Genomic DNA, 8,230 nt, shown 5'->3' with positions numbered 1-8,230 from the left:
TCTTTCGTCTTATAGCAATTTTATAAGGCTTGATTTGTTTTAATGTTAGAAGAATAGAAAATCAGTAATTTATTTTTTTTAAAAAAACAAGAAAAATAATTAAATCAGCAATACAAAAATAAAAATAGCTTTATTAGTTATTCAAGTTATACAAAAAAATCCAAACTAATTAAAAAAATAAAAGAACAGTAGTAAAAGAATCCAAATCAAATCAGATTTTCTCCTAATCTACAAGGAACTTATAATGACGGCAACTATTCTTACACATGTAAGGAAGGTTTGTTAAACTATTTCTAATTAATTTTTTTTTTTATGATTTTAGTTTTTTTCTTATTAGATTTAATCTTTATTTTTTTATTGTATTTTTTTTTACTATCAATGCTTCTTTTTTATTATTATATATTATTAAGTTAACTGAATTTATTGTACACAGTTATGCTAATGACCCAGGTATTAAATATTTATTGCTTCCTTAAAATGATTAGCATAGTCTAAACATCATTTTATTACATTAAATTTTTTTTACCAAACTCACAACATAAAATTTAGCAATATAACTAAAATATATCTAGTTCAATGTATAAAATTTAGCAAATATTGCTAACAAAAATATCTAAGAAGTAGCTGGCGCATTTGTATTCCATGTCGAATTTAAAATAAGAAAGGAACAATAATTACAAGGCATTAGCAATATAACGAAGGACCTAATTGAACAATCCGGAAATCTGACATGGTCCTTCTTTTCTATTCTTTTCTTATTGCACCACAGCATTTGGCTTCAAGTTCAACAAAAAACCACAGCTTCTGCTTCCACCAAAACGAATAACGATGGAAACCTCATTGTTAGACCACCAACTTCAATTTGAAACAAAGTTGCACCACCAACATGCTTAGTAACTTGCCCATTACCTTTGGATGTCATCGAGGGTCTCAGAGATGGAAACCTCATTGTTAGACCACTGGGGAGATTTAGTTCTGGATTCATCCGACTCAGTTAACATTGAAGCATTCATCAATGGCAGAATCGACGTTTCTCCGTGCATAAAAAATGCAGGGTTTGAGGGTGCTGCGAGAGTGACAGAGTAGTTACTAAGCATCATAGAAACTTGAGCCATAGTTGGTCTGAGGGCTTCATTTTCCTGAACACAAACTAATCCGATGTTGATGCATCTCATAATTTCACTTCTTGGACCAATATTCAAGGCAGGATCTATCATGTCTAAAGTTCAAAAATTTAGATAAAGTTCATGCACATTATTCAAACAGAATCAATAAAATTAAGCACTGCTGATACTTACATAGGTTAGAAGGTCCTCTCCTTCGTCTCCTATGCCCCTGCCACCAATCTTTCGACCACTAACAATTTCTAAAACTAAGACACCGAAGCTATATACATCTGATTTAACTGAGAAATGTCCACGGATAACATATTCTGGAGCCATATACCCGCTGCATGGAATCATCGGATATTAATTCTAGATTAAACAATGGCCGCAGAAAATCTACTATAAATTATTTCATTTTTGTCCTATCAATTTATTATATTTTGAAAATTTGTGGCAGACTGGCAGTATATACTTACAAGGTCCCAACTACTCTACTCGTGCTATCTTGAGCTTGATCCATAACAAACATTCTTGCCATTCCAAAATCTGAGATTTTTGGATTCATGTTCTCATCTAGCAGAATATTAGCAGCTTTGAGATCACGATGAATAATCCGTAGTCGAGAGTCTTCATGTAGATAAAGACCCCTTGCAATGCCTTCAATGATTTTGTAGAGGATTTCCCAATCTAGAAGTACACGCTTGACTGGATCTGCAAATCAACTAGAACTAGATAAATTACCTGAACTGACCATGGAGATTACATGTTCAAACTCTATCAAGGAACAGCATGACGAATATACCAAATATCAAGTTGTTGAGGCTCGAGTTGGGGAGAAACTCATAGAAAAGAATCCTTTCTTCTTTCTCCCAGGAGTCTAACCAAATTCCGATGCTGAAGCTTGGCAACTAACATGACCTCGTTCTTGAATTCTAGCTCTCCTTGTCCAGATGTCCTAGACAACCTTTTTACAGCTATTTCTTGTCCATTAGCAAGTGTGCCCTGAAATCATGTCAAAATCAGCAATGTGTAGAACAAACTGAATCTAGTCCAAAATTACCAAATGCCTGAAGTGGAATCATATTTGACAGGTGAATGATTTTCCCTTACCTTGTACACGGTGCCAAATCCTCCTTGTCCGAGTTTATTATCCTCGGAGAAGTTACCTGTTGCTTCTCTGACAGTGCCAAAATCAAGTTGGAACAATTCCACATCTTCCATTTCATATAAATCTACACCAAAGCAATCCTAACGCATAAGCAAATGAAAATGCTGCTTCTCCGAAGGGCTTGATTGAAACATTTCTTCATATAAAAGATGGTGTTTTCTAACGAAGTAATTTAAAGCTTCAGTTTGAGAATGCTAAGCCATAAAAAGCTTGGTTTTATGTCCTTAACATTTGAAATAGCCTCTGAAATTACCTTTAACTTCCTCTTCCTCCTTCTGCTTCCTGGCTCTTAAGAAGATGCAAACGCAAACTATAAGAATCACAGAAACAGCTATTGGAACAATGACAATGATGATGATGACATTCCTCTTCTTGCCCTTCTTTCTTAAAAACCAGAAATGAAATTTGATTTACACATGTTTAGAATGAATTTATAGATATGTCTAATAAGTAACAAGTAGTAACATAGTAAGTTAAGTCAATATCAAAAGGTTAACTTCTAAATTGCTGGGAATAGATCATTAATTGAATCGAATCTTTAACAGCCTTAACTCACATACTCAATTTCAAAATAGTTGAAGAAAAGTATTTCATCTAGTCATGCTTTAAGTTGTGCCCATACCTTGTTTTTTTTTTTGATAGTAAACGAGATAATTATATATTAAATAAGCAGCCCCATCAAGTAAGCAGCCCCATCAAGTTGTGCCCATACCTTGTGAAGTTGAAGCTGGTGGTGATGGAACTGTATTATTCGAAGTTGAATCTGGTGGTCGCGGGATTGAATTAGTCGGAGGGTCATAGAAACGGTCTTTTTCATACCTAAAATTACAGCTTGGATAAATAACTCTTCCTCCTTGTCTTGCATCACAACACCGTGGAATAAGTCCTGAAGCATTATACAGGCAATCCCTGCATTCCGAAGCAGATAAATCAGGAGTACACTGTACAAGTGCATATATTTTTTGAAAGTTCTTCGGGACATCTATTTGATCCATTGCATACTTGTAACGAGAATCACCTGCGGCTGCTTGATCGATCAGCCTACCTAACAAAGTCATCCGTGACTGATTGAACCCGACTACATCAGAGACATTAACTCGATCATCATACACCCAAAAATAAGGTCCTTTCTCCATGCGATTAAATATGGAGCGGTTTGTGTAGCGTACCATACAGTTATCTAACCCTCCGACTGCCTCCACAAAGTTTGGACAGAGTCTTACCAAGAAATCACTAGCATTTCTTATGCAAACACGGCAGACATCAGGACTGATATCCGGTCTACAAAGTGCAATTGAATACACTGTGTCGGCATCTTGGCCGTAGGAAAAATTGTAAAAGCCATTGTTTATTTCAGTGTTGGTGTAGATAGAGGTGAGGAGTTGATTGAGATTTGCCTGGTAAGTACTGTTAGTGGTGTAGTTGCCATTTCCTACAGTCTTTATATAACATTACAGGCTGGTCTGATGGCTGCTGTGCCATAGCCAGAACTTTCATGAAAAGAAGACAGACTGAAAAAAGGAATCTTGAAGAAGCCATAGGTTCTGTTTCCTGCCTCTGTATCTGGTAGAATGATATGCAGGATTGTACTTACAGCCCCATTCAGATTTATATGCACTTCCAAGGATTGGTGGTGATTAATTTCCTTGCTTGATTTTGGCATCAAAGCAGGAAATGTTGCTGATTATTGAACGAGATAGTCCAAAAAACTATATTTGTAGCTCGGTCAACCTGGAATCCCATCTGGTGATTCCCTTTAACCAAAACTTAAATATGAGATCCTTTCTGGCCACCTCCTTTGACCAAAGCAGAAATATGAGATCCCTTCTGGTGACCTCCTTTAACCAAATCCGAAATATGAGATCTCTTATGGCGACCTCCTTTAATCAAAACAAAAAAACTATATTTGTAGCTCAGTAAACCTGGAATCCCATCTGGTGATTCCCTTTAACCTGAGATCCCTTCTGGCGATCTCCTTTAACCAAAACCAAAAATATATGTTTGTAGCTCGGTCAACCTGGAATCCCATCTGGCGATTCCCTTTAACCAAAGCTGAAATATGAGATCCCTTCTGGCGACCTCCTTTAACCAAAGTTGATATCGGTATTGTGGTTGGGTTAACCTGAGATCTCTTCTGGCGATCTCCTTTAACCAAAACCAAAAATCTATGTTTGTAGCTCGGTCCACCTGGAATCCCATCAGGCGATTCCCTTTAACCAAAGCTAAATTCGATACTTTTTCTTCTTGATGGCAAGGTTTGAACCTTTCTTTTTTCCTTTTTGAAAATTTCCTAATAGGTTCTTCTCACTTTATTATTTTTCTAGAATCGAAACCGTGATTGTTTGCTTCTATCAACTCAATGATTCTTTCTTCGTCCACAATCTTGTTGGATTACACTAAGTATTCCTCCTATAACAATTCAAAACATTCATGCAATGATTTATGTTAGATGGCATGCCTGCATTCTTACCTGGTTTTGAAACATAGGTCCCATCATCTTCTTCTATTTCATGAAATTTTCTCTTTACATGAGCTTGCTTTTGAAGTCGTATGCTGGATTCATTTCTCATGTTTCCTCTTTTTACCTATCATATCTTTGAGAAGAAGTCTTCAACTTTTTACAAGTAGCTTTTTTTCAAAATGTATGACTTGTCATTGGCTTCTTTGTCATGCTTTTGTCAAATGCTTTAACTTACCTTTTTCAAATCTATGGGCTCTTATCCCATTTTAAAATCACATAAAAATTTTCATGAAATATATTTTATTGCCCCTAGTGTCGGGTATGATCCTAGTCTGGTTTTTTATAAAGAAGAAATTCATTCCGGCTCAAACGGGATCACCAACGATAAACTCTTTACAGAGTGAAAAGATAATGAATTTTTCTCATTTCAAAATACACATTGTTAGGATTGATAAACTCTATTTTTATCTTGAAAGAAATTTACAGGTGATTTATAAATTCATTATGCTATCCAGAGGTAAGGTTGTACTTCAGGGGTAACTTTTCTTAAATTTCATCTTTGACCGATTTATGATACCTTCCTTGTAACCACTCAACCTTGTTTAGAAAGTGCATAATCTCATCATTTATTTAAAGAAAAGGAGGGCTCAAAGATAAACACAAAATCTAGTTGACATCTTAAGCCTTGATTATCAACTAGAGAAAATAAAAGCAAATAAAAGCAATGACAAAAGCATGTTAAGGCAAACAAAGTTGGTTTACATTTTGAAAACTACAGGAGCTTCTTGGGTCACCCCATTCTGAAACTTCTCACCCTGAGCCAACTTGCGCACAAAGGTCTTGGCAAATACTTCTTCTAGTGTGTGGACAGTCAGTCGTAACAGTGCTTCATCTTCCTTCCCCACCTGTGTTTTCTTGTCATCTCCTTCGATCTCACCTTCTTCATTATTGACAATTCTTGACCAAGGTTTTCCAATCCCTTATCCACTATTACTTGCGGCATGACTAGGCAATGGATTTGAATTGATGTTGGGTGTGTCTTCAAATGACACCTATCCTATCTTGATGAGCTCCAACAGCCTTTTCTTGAAAGCATAGCATGTTTCAAGACCATGCCCAAGAATACCAGCATGGTACTTGCAAGTCAACTTGGGCTTGTACCAGATAGGGAATGGTGGTTATAGTGGTAATATGGGGATAAGAGCTATTTGTCCAATGCTTAGTAGTTTGGCATACATGTCCTTCAAAGGCATGGGTAATGGCGGTAGTTGTTCTGAAATGTATCTTTTGTTTGGTCTTTGGTGGTTGTTTTGGTTGTTTGACTAGTTATTTGCTCGATTAGGGGAAAAAGGTTTGCTAAAGTTTATATGGGCAACATGAGAGGTAGGTATTTATGGGTTATATGAATCCACTATCTTGCCATTGGACCCACCATCGAAGTTGTTAACGAGACCTTAAATTTTTCTTCCAATAAAACCCTTCATCTCCAATGGCTCAGCTATGCGTCCAACTTTAATCCCTTGCTCTATTCTTTCCGCTATGCGTACAACATCATAGAAATGCTGAGATGAGCTACCCATTAAATGCTCATAATATGGTGCCTTGAAGGTATTGGCAAACAAAGTTACCATCTCTATTTCTATTAAAGGGGGTTGGACATGCATTGCCTCATCCCTCCACCTTTATGCATATGCCTTTACTGACTCTTGGTTTCTTTTCTCCATTGACATTAGACTTGTTCGATCTAGAGCGATTTCCAGGTTAAACTTGTACTACTTAAGGAACGCCTCCACCAAATCTCTCCAGCTCCTGATCCTAACACTGTCTAATCTTATGTACCAGCTCAAAGCAGATCTTGTGAGGCTATCTTGAAAGAAATAGATAAGCAATTTATCATCACAGATTACTTATGTCATTTTGTTGCAGTAGGATCGAAGATGAGTGTTTGGGCATTCCAAACCGGTGTACTTAATGAAATTTGGCATCCTAAAATCCTTTGGCACCATAATGTTTGGTACCAGACATACTTCGGCTGCTCGTATAGGGTTAAATCAATCATTACCCTCAACTAACCTTAATCTTTTTTCCAAAGCAAATAGCTTGTCCTGATCCATCAAACTGGGAGACCTATTATTCAGGGTTCCCTCCGTTGTTAAGTCAACAGTGATTGGAGGATGAGTTGGCTGGAGAGGGGTGATAGGCACAAAATGTTGTTCATTGGTCGAGTTTGCCCCCTTGTTTTGAGATGCTTGAGGGATGTGAGCTGCTGGAGCTCTTTTAGGTGGTTGTGCTGATGTTCCCTCCCCATTCTTAGCTCTTAGTACTTGCTCGAGTAGGTTAATCAGCCGAGCGACTTTGTTTTTTATGGATTCCAACTCGGTCTGATAATGTGACTCTAAGTGAGCTCTTTCTTCGTTCTCCATCTTGATCTGGATCAGGTGTAGTGGACTTTGGATGTGGGACCTATGTTTCACGATCTAGAATGCATATGATAATTTAAAAAAAAAATGCGTGATGAAAATATGATACACATGTGATGTGTATTTTTCAGAGTTGATTCATGACTTTTGTAATCCTTTTGCCAAGTTCTTATCATAACAGCTTACTAAAACACATTTAGAAAGAAAAATGATTGCATCCCAAAAACCTGTATTGATGAGTTTACCATTATTAATCTTGATGCAAATGAAAGTAAGATACACATTCTAAGGACAAGCTTTATTTATTAAGTGAGAATGGGTAGGTTTTCTATTTGGTCTTGAAGGGTCTCATATTTGCTTAGTGACGTTCTTCGTAAAGACAGTATGGAGACATTGCAAGGAACAATTAAGACACGTATGCCCACCATTGCCAAGCAGGCACTCAGATATAAGTTAGGTGTTTCACGCATCTGAACCTTGACCAATAGTCTTAGGGAAAATCGCTAATTCCCCACTTAACTTAAGGCTTGTGTGTGCTTTGTGCTTTAAAAATCAAAGTAAGTGATGCATGAGACAATTTTATACAATGCATGAATAATACGCGTAAAATAAAAAAATAAAAAACAAATACGCAAATAAATAAAAGGAAAGGCATATTAACAATAAACACACGAAAACACAAACAAATCAAACAAAAACAAAGCTTAGTCTACAAGGTCCCTAGTGGAGTCGCACGTGTGCGGCGTCGCAACGAAAATGGTTCCACTTTAAAATCTAAAATGTAAATATCTATGTGGAGAATATAGGGAGACAAGGAATTCTTGTCTTTTATCGGTGGAAAATGGAATGGGAGTCGCCACCAAGTATTTTGGTCACTAGGAACCCTAACTGGTCTCAGAGATCGGGTACGAGGATTAATTGCGTAAATGGAAGGTATTAACACCCCTAATACGCCTTACTTAGGGTAAACTGCATTGTTTGATTGTCTGATAAAAGCTAAGGTGTTATTGTATTTCTAATTGTTGATCTGTCTACGGTTCAAGAAAAATCCTCCTCAGTAAGGAGGTCCTTATCT

At 36.8% G+C, this 8,230-nt stretch overlaps 1 pseudogene; it reads right to left on the bottom strand.

Annotated features, from left to right (window-relative positions):
* Positions 1-755: 755 nt before the first annotated feature.
* On the bottom strand, positions 756-7,158 carry LOC118031903 (cysteine-rich receptor-like protein kinase 29; annotated as a pseudogene).
* Between the last annotated feature and the right edge of the window lie 1,072 nt (positions 7,159-8,230).

The sequence above is a fragment of the Populus alba genome, chromosome 11 (genome assembly GCF_005239225.2).
Source record: "Populus alba chromosome 11, ASM523922v2, whole genome shotgun sequence".
Taxonomy (NCBI): Eukaryota; Viridiplantae; Streptophyta; class Magnoliopsida; order Malpighiales; family Salicaceae; genus Populus; species Populus alba.
The sequence above is the reverse complement of the archived record's forward strand: the minus strand, read 5'-3'. Positions and strand labels throughout refer to the sequence as shown.